This window comes from Mauremys mutica, chromosome 2, assembly GCF_020497125.1.
Source record: "Mauremys mutica isolate MM-2020 ecotype Southern chromosome 2, ASM2049712v1, whole genome shotgun sequence".
NCBI lineage: Eukaryota > Metazoa > Chordata > Testudines > Geoemydidae > Mauremys > Mauremys mutica.
The window spans coordinates 154,718,034-154,742,278 of record NC_059073.1 but is presented as its reverse complement, the minus strand read 5'-3'; positions in this window follow the sequence as shown (position 1 = coordinate 154,742,278).

Sequence of the window (24,245 nt, the reverse complement as noted above, 5' to 3'; positions counted from 1 at the left end):
ATACCAACCACAAATAGGACTCTAATTCCAGTGCTCATGTCACAGCCACAACCAAAGCTGAACAATAACCCATCTGGAAATGTCACTGCATTTGTAGGAAGAAAGGGAAGGGGGAAATAGGAGACAGAAAGCAGATCAAGAAGAAGACAGTAAGAGGAGAGAAAAAAAAAAATCTATGAGAGAGAAAACTTATGCAAATAAGTTAGTGATATTCAGTGTTCAGACAAAGTGTTCACAGTTGTTGGAATTTAATCAGTTTATAAAGATTGCATTTATTATAAATTGTATCAGTTTGGCACATGTGAAACATTTTTAAAAGTTGCCATTATCTGGCAGTTAAAGACCCTCTGACAATTGTCTTTAACTGTGTTTTTCTTTTAAGTATTTACTTTAAATAAAATGTCATGCACAGGAAGGTGACAAGTTGACAGCCCTTTAGATTGAATCCCCTTTTTTATCCACAGAAAAAGTACAGCACTAACTGGAACAGTGCAGATTCTCCTGAAATGCCCCACCAATACGACCTGGAAGAACCACGTCTAGCTGATCCATTTCCCTGCTCATTTCACAAATACAATAGCCAGATCCCCCATCCCCCCGTTTGCTGGTTAATTATTGCAGGGTTGGTTTCTGTTTGGACACCTGTCCACTAAGATCTCAGCTGAGCCTACCACCTCCCTTCCCCAGGCATTTGGGAGGACTAGGGAAGGGGGTTGGAGCAGTATTGTCACTAGTACTCTGCCTGCTTGTGGGTATGTATCCATGAGGGTGGGACAGGCTGTCCATTATACATGCTTTATACCTTGCTGTGAAAGGTAGTTTCTGTAAGGCCATTCAGAACTTGGGAGGGGTGCTGACTGGGGGTATTTATAAACCAAAATGTATAGTTACATTTATAAATTCATTTCACATACAGTGCAATCCACCCCGTGCAGAGGGCCAGCACAAGTATAAGTGGGATTTAAGCATGTGTAACCCTTGTGCTGGCCAATTGCATAGGGTTGACTTTTACCTTTTAAAAATAGCAAAATATAGTTTAAGACATTACATTTTCTTTTAAAATGTTTACACTGAGGCTATAATTTTAAAAGTTATACATTTAACTAAAAAGTTTTGTCTGTTTTGTCATTTGGCTGTTGACAACCAGGTAAACTGTATCAGTGCTCCTATACATTCTAGCTTTTTACCCCTCCTTAACTCTAGCAAGTAGAGAGAGGAAGTCTAGGAGAGTAATCTTATATTAAAAAGCAATTTTAAGACACATTCCTACAATGGGTTTTGAATAAGTACCTAGGCGTGCCTCCCTAGAGTTCATTTCAGGATTAGAATTTAACATTTTTTACTACTAGCTGAAAGCCCGTGCTGTGAATCAGATGTGTCAGTTAGGCCAAGCAGTCTACCACTTGTACAACCTCCTACATAAAACTTATGAAATTGTGCCATGCAAATTAGCTGTAGAGTAAGGGTAGTGATTGGCTGAGTTATCTCTGAAATCACAATCGTCAAGGTCTCCTGACATGGCATAGATACATGTATTAGTTGTAGCTGTACATCACACTGGTATAATTCATAGAGTCAAAATGCCTGAGAACTTAAAAATTGAATGGTAACCAACTGAATCCCAGTGATGATTGAACTGAGTGATATTCTGAAATTAAAAAAAATAAGTTATCAACCATGCTTGTAGCTGTTTCCATTGCTTCTCACTGACTCAAGAGGCTTCAGAATGAAACACAAAGTGACAATCCTGGAATCTTATTATATAGCTCAATATAATGTACTATTGCTCTTATGTTATTAATCAAATATGTAAGGCCCTGGTTTGTGCCAGTGAAATCTATCAGAGTTTTTCCATTGACTTAAATGAGCACTAGCATGGACCATTTGACATTGTCTACACCAGACAATTACACCAATTTAACTAAATTCATAAAGAAACTGATTTGCCAAGAACTACAGTTCAGACTGTGTGTAGACCAACCCTATATTCAAAGATGTAACTTGAAATTGGCTTAAAACACAAATTTAGTGTAACTGGTGAAACATAGCATTTTTATTTGATTTAAACCAAGCTCAGAGTTGATTCTTTCTGGATTAAGATACATCTATATAAATCAAGTAGTTTGTTGGGTAATGGGTTTTCTTCCTCTTACTGAATATTTCTAGGAAAATAAATCCTTTAGACTTTATGAAAATTTCCAGTGGAAAATACTCTTTTAACTGAAATTTTCAGCCAAAACCCCCAAAATGGAAAAAAAATGGGATTTTAGATTTTCCACTGGAAAAAAATTTAAAATTTTAGGGGGAAACTGATGAGCTAAAATATTTTCATTTTGTCAAAAACCCAATCTTTCATAAAAAAGGTTTTGATGCAAAAATCTTGACCGGTCCTTAAAACAGATTTTGATAGCCCACATTGTTTTGGAACAGCTTAACTTGGTGTGGGAGGGGAAGGGGAAGAGGAAAGAATCATACCTCTAAACTTGTGCAATTTTGGATACAGTTGAGACTGAAATATTTCCCTTTACTGCCACCACAAGCTGAAGTCTATAGTGGTAGCTAAGGTGTCAGCACCTGAATTTTCTGAAGTAGTCATAAGGCTTTCTCAGCTGAAACTCCCATATTTGAAAGTTGCTTCATTTGATTGTCCATCAGAGCAAGTATTTGGTGACATTCAGATCAGGCCACAGTATCTTTGGTCATCAAAATTTTGAATTAACTTATTTTTTTTAATTTTGGTTTGTTGGATGTCTTATATCAGGCAAATTTTTATGAAGGGCTATTTTATGTGCTTTGAGTACTGTGTGTTTTAAATAGTTATTGTACGTTTTCTAGATACTTGTATCATAGGCACTAAGTCAGAAAATAAATTACTACATTGCAGAAGTAACTGCTGAGTGATTAATACAATTTTTCCTCCAGAGCAATGCCATTCTAAGAATGCTGATTACAAGCCATTTAATTAGCTTTAAATTGAAATCAAACATAACTTTGCATCTATTAAATATTCATGCTCACCACTTGTGTTTGTTTACTTAATTACTTTACAAGGTGCCTATTAATGCAGCATGTGGGCACCTCACATTCTATTTAAAAATCAACCTTATTACGGAGGCTGCTCTTTGTGCATGGGGGCAGGAGGGACATGTGTAATCTGCTCTATCCACTGGAATGCAACAAACTGGTTCCCCAATGCTGTAGCACCATGCTGTGTGCCAGTGAAGGACTGGGCTGGGAAAGGCCAAGACATCTCTCATCCCATTTTTAACATATGGCAACCTCAGAGTATGGTCTCTGTGACTGTGAGAGGCTCTTGTGCAGCTGTGTAAGAAGGGGGAGAGTTCCTGCATGCCCTGCTGACCTTCTGTGTCTGTATAAGGAAAAGCATCTCAAAATTTGGCTCTAAAACTAGGTGACTGTCATACAGGTTCATTTTTAAAATCCCTACAAAACAGCCTTCTATTGAGGATACACCTCTAGACAAGCATTTTTAGTGCCACTTTGAAGGAGTTGGTTGCCTATTAACTCAAATTGACTAATCCAATTGTAAATGCTATTCAAGACACTCCATGGGCACTGTGTCTTGGAATAAACTTGTGAAGCCTCTTAATCAACACTTGCTACTGTATTAGTTAAGTTGGTGTTAACTGCCAATCTTCTTACTCAGGTTAACACAAAACTACAAGCTCTATTTTAGATAAACCTTGATTCTTCACTGCCCGGCTCTTTGCATAATCATTTACCCAAAAGAAGAGTGAGTTCAAAAATATGCAACACTAACATTCTGATTTATTAGTACTTTATTTTCAAGGGTGTGTGTGTATACACACAAATATATATAAAAACTATATATAAAGTAGAAGCAAAATTTGAAACAAGTTTAGAATTGAAAAATCAAAACGTGTTTCATAAATATCAAAATGAAACATTTCCACTTTTTCTGATTTTTTTCTTTTTTGGGAGGTGAAATAATTTAGTGAATTCAACACAAATCCATACTTTTTTTTTGGTTGACCAGAACATGCATTGTTTTAATTGGAAAAAAGTTTTGCCTGATTTTTTTTCCCTAAACTGTTGCACCCACTTTGCACTGGTATAATGGCAGAGAATTAGGACCGCTATTCCTGGAAAGATGAATTCTAGGAACTGACAGTAAGGCCTGGTCTACACTACAAAGTTAGGTCAACGTAAGACAGTTTATGCTGACCTAAATCTGTAAGCATCTACACTAAAATATAGTTCCCACTGATGTAACTTGCCCACTACACTGACTTAACTTCATCACCGAGAGATGCGTAGCACTTAGGTTAGTGTAGTTAGGTCAATGCAGTGTCAGTGTTGATAATGCCTTGCTTACATTGACTCTTGCTGCCTTTCAGAAACTGTCCCACAGTGCCTCACACTGACAGTTAAATCAGTGCAAGTGCTCTTGGTGAGGAAGTGCACCGCCAACACAAGGAGCATAGTGTGCATGTGCAAAAGCAATTTAATTAATGCAGTGGTTGTATGTCAATGTAACTTAGGTTGACTTAATTTTGTAATGTAGACTTGCCCTAAGAGTGTCCAGCAGACCTTAAATACTGGATTACCAGATGGACTGCTGGGAGCCTAGGAAGGCAGGAAGGTGAGATAGCAGGAAACAGATCAGGTTTCAGTCTACATTTCATCAAAATCAGTGTGTTCCATGGAACATTTTGGTTTCAATGAACCAGCACTTTCTGGTGGAAAACCTTCTATCAGAAAATTTGACCAACTCTACCAAAAACTTGATATGAATCAACAAATCCAAACAAACAATCTGAATATACCAAGGGAGCAACAAATCTATTTGACAAGAAGCTGCCATTTTGACATGGTTACATTTCAAACTAGAACAGCAGGAGGAACAGCTGTCACCCAGATAATATATTAGTATCTGAAGAAAAGCCTGCACATTCATGTGACTTAATAAAACTACATATTTATAATGACAATTACTAAAAACAAAGCTAATATTTTAAAGTGATCCATGCATCCCCTGTCATGAATGTGAATCATCACTACTGGGTTATTTATTATTTATAGTCATTTCTCACCTCTCCACTATAGTTTCAGCATTAACTCCATGCTGTGGCACAAATATAAATAGTATTGAAAGGCCTAGTGAGTAAACAAGGTTCTCTCATAACAGACATTCCTCAATAACTTTGAAAACCTTTGGGGCAGCTTATTTCTTCATAGCCCAACAATTAAGTTTTTATAAAACAAAGCAAATTGTAAATCTCTTTACAATTACTTCAAGCTGCATATATAAATACCCTTTGGACAGAAGTATAAACTTTAATGCCTATTACCAACACTCCATATACCCAAGGGTTCTGTGCTTGTAAGAATTTTGGTTTGCCCTTACTGATTACACACTAAGGATTCTTTCCACTTGATTTCTACAGAACATCTGTGTAAACAGATCCAGAAAACTGTACAGTTTTGACTGAAAAGTATGAATAGAAGAACAAGCAGGTTATTAATAATCTCATATACAATCTACCCTGTGACACAGATACATATTCTAGTATCTGTAACCAGCAATTAATATACAAAGTGGGTTACTCTACAGTTTCCAATTCTGCACACTGCCAACGTGTTCGTTACTGGCAATTAACGACAAGAAGTGACATGAAAAAGTGTCAAGCAGAAATAAAGATTTTGATGAAGTTCAAGCTGTTTTTAAAGGACTGTGATTCTCCATTCAAAAAAACCTGTTCTCTCCTCCCCCTCCAGTTGTTCATGTTATATTTCAGCACCTTCTTGTTGTGCAACCATGTACCATCACTTTAGGGGCATTAACCAATATTTCCAGCAGTGCTCGTATACTCATCTCATACAAGAAACTCAAATTCAAGTCTAAGAAGGGTTCCATTTGAATAGATATTGGTCACGGTATCTTCCAAGTTCCAGGAACTGAACTTGAGAAAGCAAGCATCATGCTACTGGGATACTTAAATATAAAATAACTAGGCCACAATTCTGCTCCCATTCAAATCTTAAATGAATTTGACAGGAACAAGATCAGATCTATTCAGCTCCAACTTGGCCTATAGTTTGCAAAGCCTAAAAATAGTTTACCACTAGAAGTTTACTCATTGTTACCTTTCAACATGTTGTGGACCAAATGTTAAAGTCCTTACTCTAGGCCTGTTTCACCAGCCCTTACTCTCAATGAGCTGTCCAATGGGACAACTTGCAGGAATAAATGCTCTTTAATGTGAGAATATGGTTCAGAATTGAGCCTCAATTTTTACTCAGTCCTTAAACAGACAGAACTCTCATTGACACTAGAGGAAGTTTGGCCAGTGTAAGGTCTGAGCACAGAGCCCATAAAGGATGTGGAGCAGCACTGCCTCACTGGGAGTACAGTGAGTTGTTCTGCAAACTTGATTCTATACCCCACTGGGTGGGTATGTCACAAGTTTCCCTCTGTGCCAATCCCACAGAGGATACAAGTTGTTACAGCCCCCAGCTATGGAGCAATGGCTCTTTAGTTGAAGCTCTAGTAGATCACACTTTTATCTCTGGAAGTCCTTGTTTCAACCCATGGTGTGCCAATGAGGAGGGGAGCCAACACACTTCTAGACACATCCTTTTGGGTGGCTCCATCAGTTAGTATCTGCATAGTTGGAGTGAAGCATCATACACCCCTCCTTCTCTCTGGCCACTCCAGCCTTCTGTGCATCATCAGATCCCAGGGGAGTCTACATCATGTAGGTAGGTGGGGGGAAATCAGAAGCCTCCCAAGATGTGAATAAGTGCAAGGGCCAAGCAAAAACCACACCCTTGGGAAGAACTTCAGAATGTATCTCAACGTATTACATTATTTTTTTCTAAAAGTTAGTTTCAATAACAGAGATATTGTATGTAATGTAGTTGTAGCCATGTCAGTCCCAGGATATTGGGACTCACAGAAACCATCCTCAAACCAGACACCACATAAAGATGCCAGCTTCCTTTCAGACACAACTGACTTCCTCCACAAACTCACAACCTGTGGTCTACCTCATGCAGTGCAGTAAATGCCCCAAGAACAACTATGTGGGTCAAACCAGACAATCACTCTGCTCTCAAATGAACTCAGACAGGAAAATGGTAAAAAGACAAAAACACCCCATCACCCTGTGGCTGAACACTTTTCACAAAGTGATCATTCTATATCTGACCTATCAGTCTTTATCCTCAAAGGAAACCTGCACAACACTCAAAAGATGAGCCTGCGAGCTTAAATTCATTACTCTGCTAGACACTAAAAATCATGGATTGAACAGAGATACTGGATTTATGGTTTATTACAGCAATCTGTAACCCACCAACCCTCTCTGTTTGTCCTATGACTGCAGAGGTGCTAATGGGCTAGTCTACTTTCAGTGGTTCCTTACAATATGTCCTAACTGCTTATGCTAGACAATCTGTTCTTCCTTGCATTTTGCTGTGACAGTGGGAGTACCTTTCCCAGACCTGAAAAAGAACTGTGTGGCTTGAAAGCTCAGAAGCTGATCCAATTAAAGATATTACTTCACCCACTTTGTCTCTCCAATACTGAGATGTTGTAACATACAAGGGTATTACTCTAAATACAGGAAACCAAAATTTTGAATAGATTGTTTCTTTCAAACTACTGAAAAATAAACATCTTGGTGACTGGGCTACAAAATGGCAGATTAAATTCAATGTTGATAAATGCGAAGTAATGCACATTGGAAAACATAATCCCAACTGTAGATCTAAAATGACGGTGTCTAAATTAGCTGTTACCACCCAAGAAGGAGATCTTGGAGTCATTGTGGATAGTTCTCTGAAAATATCCACTCAATGTGCAGCAGCAGTCAAAAAAAACAAACAATGTTGGGAATCATTAAGAAAGGGATAGATAATAAGACTGAAAAATGTCATATTGCCTCTATATAAACCCATGGTAAGCCCACATCTTGAATACTACATGCAGATCTGGTCACCCCATCGCAAAAAAAGATATATTGGAATTGGAAAAGGTACAGAAAAGGGCAACAAAAATGATTAGAGGTATGCAAAGGTTGCCATATGAGGGGAGATTAATAAGACTGGGACTTTTCAGTTTGGAAAAGTTATGATTAAGGGGGGATAAGAAAGATGTTTATAAAATCATGACTGGTGTGGAGAAAGTGTTATTTACTCTCTCATAACACAAGAATTAGGGATCCAAATGAAATTAAGAGGCAGCAGGTTTAAAACAAACAAAAAAAAAGACAGGAAGTATTTTTTCCACACAATGCACTGTCGACTTGTGGAACTCCTCGCCAGAAGATGTTGTAAAGGCCAAGACTATAACAGGGTTCAAAGAAGAACTAGATAAATTCATGAAGGATACGTCCATCAATGGCTATTAGCCAGGATGGATAGGGATGGTGTCGCTAGCCTCTGTTTGCCAGAAGCTGGGAATGGGCTATGGGATGATTCACTTGATTACCTGGTCTGTTCATTCCCTCTGAGGCACCTGGCACTGGCCACTGTCAGGTGATAGAATACTGGGCTAGATGGACCTTTCGTCTGACCCAGTATGGCCATTCTTATCTTTATTGTACCTGTAGTTTCTCTCATCCCAGTAGAAGAGCCAGAGCTCTGCTGCTCAGATTTCACAGCATGCTGAGAAGGTAAGAATAGACTCAATTTTATTAAACTACAGAACAGCATTAGTTACATTTTTGGAGATTTTAAAAGAGACTTGGAAACCTTTACAGTTCCCCACTAATCATGCCTTTTAAGCATCTTCATTGTTACAAAAGATGACTTGTTCAAAAAGCGCTTCTTGATCTTTTACAACAATAGGACTAATATCTGTAGTGTAAAATTTGCCAGTTTACTGACTACATTTATCATTTTAATGTTTAAACACAGAAGCAAAAATTAGGTGGGAGCTGGCTGGATCATCCTATTCTTTGCAAAAGTAACCTCTGATTAATGTAATCAGGGGAATGAAGAAAGCACTAAATTATCATGCCTGCTTCTCTTGCATGGGCTTTTGAAGACACACTGGGATAATCATGTGCATCACTGGTAATGGGATAATAGTTAATCTTTTTACAGGTGCAAATTAAAGACGGGGCAAGATCAGACTATAGAAAATTATTTTCTGTTTTCCTTGTAGCATAAATCATTGTTTCACAACCTTGTATAAATCTTATTTCTCTACATCCATTAGGCAGCTATTTGTTTTGGCTGGTTGGATATTCTATTTCGAGGTTAAACACTATTGGATAGTGAATTATTCCAGTTTGCACAAGGGGGGAAACAAAAGAAAGTAGTTTAAAAATGGAAGAAAATTCTCTGAAGGTTTAGCTCTATGAATGTTGCTTAGGGGAAGATGGAGACACAGGAGATCACAAACTATGTTGGTATAGATAAAGGCACAGGGGAACTGGCTGACTGGATGCCTATCGGTAGAAAAGTTATAACAATGCACGTGGGTTGCCTGCTTTGAGAATTCAAAAACCTTTTAATTTTTTAAGGGTTTGTCAGTTAAGCAACCAAAACAAGGCGTATCAATATTTGAGGGGTTAAATAGTCCATTTTTGCTTAAGCAGACTGCTGTTGTTCTTTATGCCTACAGGCCATGGAGACGGGAGCCATGGCTTGATCAATTTTTGGTTGAGCCAAACTCAAGTGTCCTTGCAACCCTGTACAACAGTTCACGATGCCTCTCCTTCAAATTTGGCTTGACTGCTACTCACTCAGGTTTATCTCGGCTGTCCCTCCATCATGATGGAGAGGCAGCCAGGCCAAATTTGAGTAATGGCATTGTGAGCCCCAGCCACCCACTTACATTTGGAGAGGGTGGGTGCAGAGGCTCATGGGCTGGTAGGGTCAGACTGCTGGCAGTGGTGCCTGAGAGAGGAAGCAGAAGATTAGACTGGGGTGGATGGGAAATCTCTGCCCTCTCACCCATCCACATGTACATTTTAAATGGTGCTCCAAAAACCCTGCCAAATTATCTAACTTCTGCCCTACTGGCAACAGAGATGCCAAGAAGCTTTTTTTTGCATATGCTGTGGAAACATTTGCAAATCTTAACTTGTTAAGAAACACCAACACCAAATAGATTTCAATTTTGAATACATTTGTACATAAGAACAGCCATATTGGGTCAGACCAAAGGTCAATCTAGCCCAGTATCCTGTCTTCTGACAGTATGCCACCATCCTTGTATGACATCTGTGAGAAGATGGCCAATGTAATATGGTAGGTCCTGTGCTTTTCTTGGCAGGGGGCTAAGATGCCACCCTTTACCCCTGCTCTTGGGGCACCAAGGGCCCCAACTAGTGGCCCAGGAAGATGGTAAGGAGGGAAGCAGGGGAGGGGTCTGGGTTTGCTCCTTACTCTGAGCTTCAGCTCCTCTCAACCCCTGTGGGTTCTTACCCTCTTCCCCCTTGGGTGGTGTCCTTTGGTCCTTAAACGCTGGGGCAGGGTGTCCCTTACTCTGTTTTTCTGATCTTCCAAGTCTGACAGCACCCCTCCAAGCTCCAGTCCTCTCTCCTTCTTCCATCTCCCCTGACTGCCTGAAGCAGAGGGATTTGTTAGGTTGCTAACAGGGACTTAATTGCCTACAGGTGCTCCAATTAACCTGTAGCAAACCTCTCTAGTCTATAGGGAACCACGCCTTTCTTAGCCTAGGGCTTATATACTTCCCCTCTCCCACTGTTCCCTGTCCCTCCTGAATCATATATATTGCAGTGAAGGATAATGCATAAGGGGAAAAAACTATTCAGATCACATATATGATTATCATGCCAAAACACAAGAGAAATATCAGAAAGGAGGATTTATTTCAGTGTTTCATCCAATTACCCCAATTTATATAAACTAAGACAGTAGATTACAAGGCAAGTAGATAACAGTAGATAAACATTACTTCCTAGTCTGCAGACACTCATTGTTTGTGGTTATACATGTTATTCCAAGAGAGTTAAACAGATCCTGACCTGAGATGTACTAACAAGTTCTACATTCCTGTTTAAAACAAAAAAAGTCATTCCATCCCTTAAATTGTGACTTACTTTGCAGAATAATTAAGGGCCCCAGTACTTATATTTTCCTCACCTCTTTGCAGCATGAAAAAGAAACTAAGCCACAGAAATTCTACAGATTTACACTGTTGCCAACCCCTGGAGTTCAAAAATCATTTGACCACGAAAAATCATGCCATTTTAAGAAATGGCCCTCATTATTTTTAAGCCAATTGCTTTTGCTGGTCCATATTCTGATTTTTGAACTCTTAGAGGGAATCTGCCCTGGGTGTGGGTGCACTTCAGGGAATCAGTTTGAAATGCACACACATGCACACCTTGGGGACCTACTTCCTGTCACATTTGACTGGTGGGACAAGACCTTTACCTGGCACCTTCCTCTGGGCATTCTCCCTCCATAGCTACCACTCTGGGGACTTTCAGCAGCTCAGCTCAGCTGATCACTGTCCCCCGTCTCATTCTCTTCCCACACATGTTGCCTCTTGGCCACCAGTGCACACAGCCCTTGACCATTTCCCTTCTTTGGGCGTTGCTCTTTTCTCCAAGGGGTTCAGTTCCTCTGGCACAATCTCCCCCTCCCTGTGACACATACAGGGTATCCAGCAGCAGTGGAACTAGGAGAGGGAGTGCAGATGGGCTGGACAGGAGGTGCACCACCTACTGGATCCCTTCTCTCCTCCCTTTCCCAGTGTAGCAACACACAGGGGAAAGGGTATGAGCTGCTCACCCTGCCTCCTTAAATTGCGGTTTCCTCACACAGCACAGGCACTCTTATGGAGTAGGAGGCAACAAGCAGCCTCTACTGGCTGCAGCAAGAACTGCAATTCAATGACTGCAGCTGATGAGCCCTATAAGGGCAGCTAACAGCACATGTCAGAAATGCAGCTTTAGTTGCAGCTCTGACAGAAATCTTAAGCTGCCAGAAATTTCTTGTTAGAAGCAAAAAATAAATAAATGTTGCAAAATCGTTGGTCTTACAAAAACATTGCAAAACGTAGCAAAGGTGCAACATAGCCATCTCCTAATGAAAAGTGTGCTTGAGTTTCCAATTGGACTTTATTATAAACACAAAAGTAAGATTATAGTTTATATATTAGTTCTACAAATGCACTACATATGCACATACAATTCTAGAAGACCACGCTTCTTCAAGCTATGGAAGCTAATATACTGCACATGCACATTCTGCTGTTTTAAATGCTTATAACATCATTATTTGCAAATGCCAATACTTCAAATTGTCCAGTTAGAACCAAACATGAAATTTAAAATAAAAATGGCAATTGAATGCAGGAGGACTGCTTAGTGTCAGTGCTTAGTGCTTGTCTCACTGGAATACTGTGTCCTGGAACCTCCTTCCCCTAAAGTAGTAGCACAGATGGTTACTGTCCTGAAACTATTCTGAATACATCTCCTGTATCTCAGTTTCCCCTCTGGTCCACACAGTCTTCCCCTGCTAATAGTCTAGTTTATCCCTCAGTTTTGCTTCTGTCTCATTGAGAAATGTGTTTCCATTTGGTGGTTGATTGTTCAGTCCTCCAGCAAATATAAATGTTCACCCCTTCTGAGGTAATTGCATTCAAATGAAAATAGAAAACACTGCTCTTTGCCCTCTCTGAGCTAAACAACCTTTGATGGAGTGTCTGTTCTGCTCTTACCCCTTGATTCAGGAGAGTGAAGGGCTGCTTTCCCCAGCCTCTTTAGAAGCCCAAGCCTGGTGCTCCTAAATAAGAGCAGGTGCACACACCAGGCCTCACCGCCTACGCTACTGCTATCACCTCAGGCTGTTTCCTTCTCCAGTTCTCATCACAAATCTAAGTCTTTACCCCTCAGCACAGAGCTCACAATCACTCTGTCTTTCAGTCTACTACACCCCCTACTACCTCTTCCTTCCTCTCCTATTTCTTCATGTAAGGGTCCGGGTGCGGGTCCCCTTGTCAGGCGAGGGGTCGCTCTTCGACTTTGGGGCACGTGGGAACCAGGCCGCCTCACTACAGGAGGCTGAGTAGTAGTGTAGTCACACAGTCCACGCCCTAGATCAGGGCAGGGCAACAGGCAGTAGTCCTGGGCTCAGACCCTCAGACAGGGGCTGAGCAAACAAACAGTCCTTTAAGCCCCAGCCCTAGATCAGGGCGGGGCAACAGGCAGTAGTCCGGGGCTCAGACCCTCAGGCAGGGCTGAGCAGCAGTTCAGTTTAGAAAGCCCCAAGCCCTAGCTCAGGGCGGGGCAGCAACAAATACAGGGCTCAGACCCTCAGGCAGGGCAGCAACAAGTACAGGGCTCAGACCCTCAGGCAGGGCTGAGCAGCCAAAATAGTTCAGGGGCTCAGGTCCTCAGTCAGGAGCTGAGCAAACAGCAGGTAAGACCAGACTTTTGGGTCTGGGTGCTGGTGTGAGGGGGAGACTGCCACCCGTGAGTGGGGTGGCAGGGGGGACACAGGCCCACCCACTCCACTGTGTCCCCGCCTGGGGCCCTAGCGGCGACGTGGATCCGCTGCAGTCAGTGAGGATCCTGGCCGCAACACACTGACATAGGCTCAGGGTCGGCGGCAGCCAGACTGGGGTCGGCTATCCCCGGGCCACTTCCAATCTCCCCCTCCAGTGGTACCTGGATCGTTGTGGCTTCAGCAGGGGGGTCCACCAGCATGGGCTCCTCAGGAGACAGGTGCACGGGTGGGCTCGATTCCTCCTCTGTGTACCGGGCTTGGGGCAGGCTCGGCCAGTCCTCCTCTGTGTACCAGGCTTGGCCAGTCCTCCTCAGGGTACCGGGCTCGGGGCAGGCTTGGTTCAGCAGGAGCTCGGGCACCAGCGTCTGTCCTCTCCAGCGGCCGGGCTGCAACTGAGCGCTGGGCCCGGGTCTTTATACTTCCTGTCCCGCCCCTTGACTTCCGGGGGGCGGGGACAGGCGGCGGCGGCTCCGCCCACTGAGGCGGCCGTTCTGGCTCGTCCCTCTCAGGTGCGGCTGGGAACTAGGCCGCCTCACTACATTCAGGAGATAGGTCTTCCTATCTAGAGGAAGTCTTCCTTCCTCTCCTATCTCTTCAGGCCTCCTTTACGCTTTGCTGGCCCCTTCCATCTTGTGGGCTTACTACCCCTTCCTGGCTCCTTCCAGCCCCCTTAGCAGGAAGAATCATTGTCAGTCTTTCCTCTGCTCTAATCTCCCCAAATTTCACCCAGTTCTGTGGGAATACTGCTCCTTAGGTTCCGTGGCACACCTTTCCAGCATGTTCTAGCACCATCTATAATTCCTAGAGTTTCTCTGTAAATTAGGGCTCCCAGAATTCCCTTGTTCTGTGAAGAATGAGGGCCAGGGCGATGGTAAGCCATAGCTCCCTTTAAAGGAAATTACCTTTCCAGAATTGGGAATGCACTTGTGCCTCAGTTTCTCCTCTGGCCTACAGTGTCTACCCACTGATAGACTCTAACACTATTCCAGCGCATCACTTCAGAAAAAAAATTTCAAAGTTTTGTTAGAAAGACTGGGGATTTTAATTCCTACTTCACAGACATTTTAAAACTCTCTTTGTATCTCACACAACCTTACCATGAATCTCTCCACCTAACCCTGCCTATAGGCAGAGTTAGGGTGCAGGAGTAATGGTGAAGTATCAGAGGGGTAGCCATGTTAGTCTGGATCTGTAAAAAGCAACAAAGAGTCCTGTGGCACCTTATAGACTAACAGAAGTATTGGAGCATAAGCTTTCGTGGGTGAATACCTACTTCATCAGACGCATGTGGGTATTCACCCACGAAAGCTTATGCTCCAATACTTCTGTTAGTCTACAAGGTGCCACAGGACTCTTTGTTGAGTAATAGTGAGACAGAGGAGTGTTGTAGTCTTTCCATTACATCCCATTAATAAAGAAAAGCAGAATGGGAGTGGGGGGAGGGGGAGAATTGAATTGCAATCCTCCTGAGCAGATCTGGTTGGGGGTAGAGGGGTGATCCTATTTAGAAATGATGGCACCATGATGCTTACATGTGAAAATAGATGAAATCTTCTGAGTTATTCATGTCCAAAGGTAGTGTCTGAAAAATGACCTGGCTTGTGGGAAGTGCTTTCCCCTGTTAGGATATTTCAGTAACTGACAAATGGCTTTTATCAAACTTTTAAAAGATTTCACCTCTGGGTTGAACACACATGAGAAATTCTATTGAAAAGGTAATGGTTTGGAAAGTTATAAGCACCAGAAATTAGGGACTTAAAATGAAAAGAACCTCCTAACCATAACTATTAAGCTTGTACCCATGTCACCTAAAGCTGTGAGCTCATCAGATCTCAGAAACTAAGTAGCATTAGTCCAGCTCAGTACTTGGATAAGAGCCCTCCAGGGAACACTCAAGGAGAAATTCGATAGCAGTCTTCCTCCTGAACTACTAATGGACTAGTGCCTAAGCAAGGTGGTTTGGGGCACTAGCAGATGAGACATAAAATTATTGTCCTGGTCCCTTTGATTAAAGATTTCTTGACAGTTCAGGAGTGAACCTTGATGTCTTTGCTAAAACCCAACTTATATAATTATTTTCAGCTTGCATACATCCCCCCCTGAAGTCTCATTTGGACATGAAAGTCTTCAATACCTGCCCTAGAAGATTTGCAGTGTTCTGTTTAAGAATAGTTATTGAATTTCACCTCAGTGGGAGCTGCATGCCTCAATGAGCAGCAGCACTGTCTAGTGACTATGGGACTGAGAGCCAGGAATATCCAGGTTCTAATCACTGATCTCCTGCTGACTTGCTATGTGTCCTTGCGACAGTCACATAGGCCAGATTTTTTTCAAATTGGGGTGCCTGAAGATAGGCACCTAAGTAAGTAGCTTGATGTTCAAATGAGCTGAGGAACTGGCAGCTCTTATTCATTTGATCACTCAGCATGTCTGAAGTAAGTGACCTGATTTTCAAACATGTGGAGTAGTGAAATTAAGAAGAGATGCAAGTACTAAATGCCTTTGAAAATTAAGTTCTTTATTTAGATACCAATATGTGAATTTAGGTGCCAAACATCAGATCCTATAATTTGAAAAATTTGGCCCTAATTTCTTAGCTTTCGGTTTCTCCATCAATATAAAAGGATAATAATACTTACCTACCTCACATGACTGTTGTGAAGATTAATCAGCTAGTGTTTGCATAGTCTTTTGATGATGATGAAGTGCTGAGAACTATTACACACACACCACATTTGTTAGTTAGTTAGTCAGGTTTGTAAAATGCCTTGGGATCTATTTACATGAGAGATGCTTTATAAATGAAAGATCATAATCATTATGAGTGCAGTACAATCTGTTCACTGTGAGCCTTCTTTTCAGCTACCTCAACTTCAGTAGAAGACAGTGGGAGCTGCTACTGATCAACACCTCCGAAAAATCAGGCCTTAGAGCTTTTATCCACTATTGCAAATTAGATATAAGAAATTCTGAGCCATTACACTGGTGGAAGTTCCAGACAGTGACTCTCTTGCACAGTCTTTGGCCTATCTTCATATTGCTTATTGTTTATTCCAAGCCTGTGATTTCCCTTGGTTATACAATGCCTGTGTCTCTTTAGTATGTCTCTTGGGTGATGTTTGCTCACTAGAACATCTTACAAAAGAAATGCAATGGCCCTTGCCCTATACTTTGTTCAGTAGATGCACAAATGCATTCTGCTAACTAATACTGATTCGTCCTCAAAGGATCTATGGGTGACTGCACGCCTTAAATAAATATCTATGGACAGTTTTTTCTACTGCTTTACATTCGGCCCTTCAAATGGGTTTATTGAAGCCTAGGATTCCATTATTAAACAATGTCATAGACAGCCCCACATGTAGTACCTTATAGACAAACAGAACCACTTCAGGAACTCTTCACCTGAACAGGAGCTAATTTCATCTTTGAATAATTGCACTACATTAACGGAGCCCTGCTATGATATTTTTAGCTGCTACATGTGAACAGAATTTCATTTTCTTTCAGGATTTTATTTTAAGGGAGGGGTGGGTGTGGGTGGGAGAGAATTGGCTTTATTTAGTAAAAAAATATTGGGCCAGATATTTAGACGCTATAAATCAACATTGCCTAGCTGAAGTCAATAAATCTACATCAAGTCATACCAACTGAAGTTCTGACGCATTATTTCCTTCTTTGTTTATTACAGAAGATTTATGTAGGACATTCTGAATGATGATTTAAATTTACTCCACCTGCATAAAACCTGTACAATTAGGTTCTATGCAGGTCAAGTGCAGGAGCAGAGGAAGGAGGAGTGAAATCCACACACTTCAACGTGTAGTTAGAGTACATAGATTCCTCCCCATGCCACCCCATAGTTTCCAATCCATGGACTGAAGTAATTGTATGGGGTGTTGAGACCAAGGGATCCACATAAAGGTGCTTTTGATGAATTGGCATATGGATTTAATGAGGTCATATGTTTTCCTACCAATTCTATTTTGCAGCAATTTAAAGGTAGTTCTGGAGTGCTGGCTTTGTTAAAGTCTGTGATGCAGGCAACTGATTTTTTTCCCCACATATTCGTTAACGTCCATCTGTAGAGTAAACATCTACTAATTCACATTTCTCTACTAATTCATTCAAGTCTCAGGGAACAAAGGAATTTGGCTCTCATTTATTACTTTGTCATAATTATACATAAATGATATTTGATATGTTTAATAATAAAATAATAAACACTGTGTTGTTCTTTTGTTGAGTGAGGTACAGAATAGTTTGCTGATGTTGCTCCCAACACTGATATCTCTGTAGGTGTTTGGGTGGAGGGCACTTCCAATTTTACATATTAGACTAGAGTAATTAGTCCACTGATCATACAATTATTATTTATATTAATGTAATTCAGGGAATCAGTAGAAAGGTCACGTTGTTGGAGACACTTTATATATGGCTTGCCCAGAACATATACATATTGTTTTATGTATGTATATATTTAGACCCTTTCCAGTGGTGGGATAGCAGCTGCAAAAACCCAGGCAGAAGCATGACACTATCACAATTAATAGATTAAGACAGTCAAGGATGTCCGATTACCACCCTAGCAACTGGACTGAGCACATATAAGCAGATAGTGAGAGGTTGCTGAATGACTGTTGTATAAAAAGGAAACCAGCGGGCAACATGTATGCATTTGGCAGATGTATGAAATAATGTACATTATTGTGTATAGGATGGGAGACTATATAATAGTTCCCTGAACGATGCCTGGAACTCAGGAAATTAACTGAATGAGAAGCACAAAGGTAGATGATCACAAACTTTGCAAGTGGTGCTAAGCATGTGCATATGATTAATTTCCATTGTGAACGTAAGGATCCTCATTCACTATGCATTGTGCATGTCAAAGATTTTCATGGACCCTTTAGCTGGCCTACACAGCGTACTATGCATGAGCAGAAGATGCTATACATGGTCGTATAAGTTTTCAGAAAAAGTTTGTGATTATATTGCATCACTGAAGAATACTGTGATAATTTCAAACACTGTATAAAATGTATATGCAAAATGGGCAGAGTGAAGGGTGCTTCAGTCATTTCAATCTTGATATATACTGAGTTGAGAGATTCACAGTGTAACGGTAATGTTCTCTTAACATAAAATTTTAATGGAATATATTAACACAGGTAGTGTATATATAATCGCTGTAACTATATTAATTTCACTCATGAAAAATGTAGTCAGTTAATGCATATGTGTATGGGTTATCTCCTTCTACTGAAACTAGTAAATAGGACTTTAAAAATTTAAAACATATGCCCAGATAGGAATGTAGTTAATATTGACTACATGGATGGAAATGATTTTCTTCTTGTCAGCATTGGATTAAACATTGAAGTAATGCATTATTAATAGGGTAAAAGGGAAAACACTGCAGTGAAGTAACTCTCAGTAATGTGTATGCTAAACAATCAAATCCTTTGTTGATGTAAAATGTTTCTCTCTCCCCGAACCCCACCCCACACACACACACACCAGTAGGGGCTAGAACCTCAGCTGGTGAAACTCAGCATATCCTGATTGAAAAAGTAACTATGATGACTGTACACCATGTGGCAAACCATGCCCCTGTGCAGGAAAAACAGTATCAAAGGTCCAGGAGTCTCAGAAAGGTTTCCATTGCAGTTTCCACCAAATTCTTCTGCCAAGGGAAGGGTTTACTATCTCCCTCCCCTGTATGAAGGGAGTGAAACCCACACAACTCAGGAATCTCAAATGCTCAGATGGAGTCCAAGGCTCTGTGTTACTTTCTGACTCCCTGGGATTTTCCCATGGCTCCCTCGTAGCATAGCTCTGCAGTCAAATGAATCTGAAATGAATAAGTATGACAAGAAATTGGTCCTGAACCAGCACCCCAGATCCAAAACCTCTAGAATTTGGAGAATTTTGGATTAAAATCTAGCTCTGAACTATACAGTTCAGAAATGTGGGGCCTTGTCTCCATTGTGGAGGGAGAAGTATCCTGAGTGGGTTCCAAGCTGAACCAAAACCTACCCTCACCACTACTCCCAGCTACTGTCAGGAGGGGTCCTCTTCTGCCAGACGCAGGTTACACCATCTTTCTTGCTATGTCTTCCTTCCTAATGTGAGTCCTACCTTCTCCCTGAGAGAATTAACATCCCAGTGATTTTCTCAGGCATTTCTTCTGTTTATACTGGTTAGGTTATCCAGAAAGCGAATAGAAATTGTACCAGGTGATTAAATGCATTGATTGAAGATTACCCACAGATTGTTGAATACTCAAGATACTCAAAAGAGTTATCAGTATAAACAGTTCAAAAAGAGACCACAGGGTCCAAAACATCTGAAACCATTTACTGAACAATGCCACAGTGAACAAGGGCAAAACTGTGCCTTGCCCTGTGTGCCTGCACAAAGGGGTTGTGATAAATGAAGGGGGTAGGGGGTAGCTCCCTTTTATGGACTCACCCAGCCAGTTAGCTATAAAATCCCTCTTAGTAGCTGTTCTCTACTTGCTTTACCTGTAAAGGGTTAAAAGTCTCACTGCAATGCATAGGTAAAAGGACGTGAGTGGCACCTGGCCAAAAGACTCAATGGGAAGGCTAGAACTTTTTAAAATTGAAACAAGACTCCCCTTTTGTCTGTCTGTTGTTCACAGGGAGAAGCAGACAGGGAGCAGCAATGCTATAAGAAGCTTTGGGCCAGGTATGAAAAACCATCAGTATCATACCTAGAAACTACTCATCTAAAACCCCAGATAGTTTCCAAATCCGTAAGGATGACTGAGGGACAACCTAGCCTGGCAAAAATGTCTGCTAATGCCTGGCTCACGGTTTTAGTCCTGGTTTTGCTTAGAGCTACTGCTTCCAGCCATCAAGTGGCAAAATTCATGAAGGTCAGTATGTACAGCTTTCCTCTGGGTGTCTTCTTAGGGAAAGGACCCAGAATATCCACAGCTACATGCTGAAATGGAACCTCAATTATGGGTAGTGGCTGGAGAGGAGCCTTGACCTGGTCTTGGGGCTTTCCCACCCTCTGGCACACTTCACAAGACCGGACATAGGTGGAAACATCCTTACCCATTCCCTCCCAGTGGAATGACTTCCCCAAACAGTCTCTGGTCCTGTTCACCCCAGCATGGCCACTAGGGTGATTGTGGGCTAAGCTTAAGAGCTTTTCCCTATACTTAGTTGGAACTACCAACAGTCTCTGAGGATGCCAGTCTTCCTTGTATCCACCAGAAAGGGTCTCCTTGTATAAGAGTCCTCCTTCTACAACAAACATGGACCTATTAGAAGAGCTGAGAGGTGATGGGTTGCTCCGTGCTGCCGTCCAAGCTCCCTTGAGGCTGTCATCTGCTTCCTGCTCTGCCTGGAACTGCTCCCTTGATGCTGGAGACATAGTTCTTCACTGCATTGTGGACTTGGTTCCACTGGAAGCGATGTAGGTGATCGGGGTGTCTCTGTCGACTGTGAACCACTCTCCTCTGGTTCACTTTGTTGTATTTCAGGTTCTGGTTGAGCTTCTTGCACTGGTGTATCTGCTGCTGCAGGTACAGACTCTGTGGCACCCTTTGGTGCTGGCTCTCCTGACTCTGGTGGGGTTGCAAGCACAGGCTCTGGTGCTGACTGCTCCACCAGTTCCAATCCTTGGGCTAGTTCTGGCTGGGTCCCAGAAACTGGATCTACAACTGCTGCCATAGACTTTGGTCTGAGGTCTGGTTCTACCACCTCTGGCTGGGTCCCTGTAGGAGGCTCAGGAATAGAGTTAGGTGTGGAGGTCTGTTTAGCCTGGCTGCAGGTGACCATCCCCACCCTTTTTGTTAGCCTCACATGGTTGGCTAAGTCTTCTCCCAGCAGCATGGGAATGGGATAATTGTCATAGACTGCAAAAGTCCATATTCCTGACCAGCCCTTGTACTGGACAGGCAACTTGGCTGTAAGCAAGTTTAAAAAGTTGGCCTTAAAGGGCTGCACTGTCATTTGGGCCTCTGGGTTGATGAATTTGAGGTCCACCGGGGATGGTGGATAGCTGACATCTGCGCTCCAGTGTCTCTCCATGCAGTAATCTTCCTCCCGCCCATACTCACAGTTTCCCTTCACTCTTGGGGTATTTGCGAGGCATCTGGGCCTGAAGGCTCTCGGTGGAACTCTGGGGTGAGGAGTTGCAGTCGGCTGGTGCTCTTGGGGCAGTTGGCCTTCACATGCCCCAGCTCATTACATTTAAAGCATCACCCAGCTGACTGTGGGCTGGGGCAAGGTGGGTGGTTGGAGAGTAAGGTGGTGGGACGAGAGGGCATCTGGTGTTTCCCTAGCTGTGTGGAGGGCTCCTCCTTGCAAGGTGGGGCTTTGGGCTGAACCTGATGGTGGGGTGTCTTCTCGGGTTGCCCCTTCTGGTATCCCCACCAACTGCTACTAGCTTTTCTCTTCAACCCATTTGGCTCCGATCTCTGCCCTCATCAATTACAGTTTTGGGCTTCCCATCTAGGATGTTCCTTTCTATTTCCTCAGAAACACCCTCTAATAACTGCTCCATTTCTATTAGGAGAGACAGATCTTCCAGAGACTTAACATTTGCTCCTGATATCCAGGCATCCCAATTTTTTACAATGTGGTAGGCATGTCGGGAAAATGCCACATACGGTTTCCACCTTAGGGCTCTGAACCACCGAAGGGCACGCTCGGGTTTTCGCCCCATCCTAATTATGGCCTTTTGTTTAAAAAGTTCATACTTGTTCATGTGTTCTTTAGGTATTTCAGCTGCCACCTCTGCTAAGAGTCCACTGAGTTGTGGCCTCAGCTCCACCATATACTGGTCTGTAGGGGATGTTGTACCCAAGGCAGGCCCTTTCAAAATTTTCTAAGACGGCCTCTGTATCATCGCCTACCTTGTACGTGGGGAATTTCTTGGAATGGGGAGTGGTACCTGGAGGAGGACTGTTAGGGCTACCTGATTGATCCAGCTTAGCTCTTTCCAGTTCTAAGTGCTTCACCTGCGCTTCATCTCTAGGAAGAAATTCCTGTCTTCCGCGGTTAGAACTCGGTCTGGGTTAAGGGCATCCCTCCATCTTGGCACCAGGATCTCGGGTGCGGGAGGGCTGACTCTTCCCTCCTGGGAAGTCTCCGGTCCTCCATCCCCTCCCTGCATATCTGTCAAAGAGCTGGATGTCTGGGCTTGATCTGGGTCTGTCTTCTCCATGGTATGCTGCTTTGGGAAGATTAGTTGCTCTAGGTTTTGGTGCCCGACCGCAACCTCATGCACAGGGCTGCCCTACTGTAGCCTAGCTATTTCATTGCCACGAAACTAGAAAAGAAAAAAAAACCCTGCTTGTTGGACTCCCTGGTTTTGCAGGCTGATCTCTTTACATGCCTATTCCCCCCTCAGGCAGAAAAGAAATGAAAAGAAAAGAAAAGAAAAGAAAAGAAAAGAACTCCTTAGCTTAGCAGGCTCCCAAAAGGAAAAATGTGTCCTTTTAAAATCCTGAGTTCTCTGCCTCTGGTTCAAAATGATCCCACCACTCTGCCACCATGTCAAGGCTGATTCCCCACTCTGGCACTTCGAATGCAGAAGGTGGGGCCCACAAGGACTCTAAAAATTAATACTCGACACTCCAGGCTTGTATTAAACTCCCAAGGTTACAGCTTTTCTCTGACCTTGGATGGGTAGATGCTGTCACCACCCAAGTTCAAAAACCCTTTGAGAACCCAGGGAGGTGCACTTGGGAATTCATTCCTGTGGGGTACCCTTAAGCTCTTTCACCCTCCTCCTCCCCCTGGAACTGTGCTACCATTAGGTTGTGACTGCCCCTCCCATACTGGTGGGCATGCAGCTATGAGAAGTGAGTGGAGCTTTGGCTTGATTTCACAAGCTGCAAGCCAGCACAGGTGGGTTGGGGGAAGTAATCTGCCATAGACCAGCAGCAGAAGTCAGGGAGAAAATTGTGACTCTCAGTCATAATTCCCTCCTTGGTCTGCTACTGCAGCAGTGCTGCTGTGTGCTGCTCCTTTCTCCTGTGTGCAGACTGTACACTTATAATCAAGCTCCAAAATTATAATCTGATCACAGACAACTTGAAAATAGAAAAAAAAGGGTCAAGTCTTCTAAATAAATTGTTCATCACAAATGGTTTGTGAATCTCTGTCAAGGGAGCTTGGTGTATAACCTGTATGTTAAATAGCTGCAGTGGCTTGTTTTTGTCCTTCCTGAGGGAAAAAGCTACCTGGTCTCCAAAGTGTGCAAAAAGCTGCTCCCAGAATTGAGACATGCACACTAGGTCAACACAGCATGTCACTTCAGTCATAAAAGACCTATCCTGGCATTTGGTCAAATAACAAATTAGATTTTAAAATTCCTTTTATGACTTATAAAAGCCTCACTCAGTTTGGGATCTATTGTGTATATTTATCTACACTGCCAGGTCTGTACTGTTATGTGCCATATTGCTGTTTGAGATCATCTGGCCATTCTAAACTAAAGTAGCCTGCACTTTCCTTTGCCATGAACACTGAAATGAGAAATTATTCCTGGCTCTGGGCTGAATTGTTAATACAATAAACTCACTTGCTATACATCTGAAAATAGAGAAAAGTATTTTTGTTGGTTTGAGTTCCTACATTGTGCTGCTAGAATAATAGCAGATACAAAATGTATTGTCATACCATGGGCCAAAAAAGACTCCTAAAATTAAGATGTGGGTAGACAAAACAAAGTGAGTATTTTACCTATTCCATTGCTAGCCTAATTCTGCTCCCACTGAAGGCAAC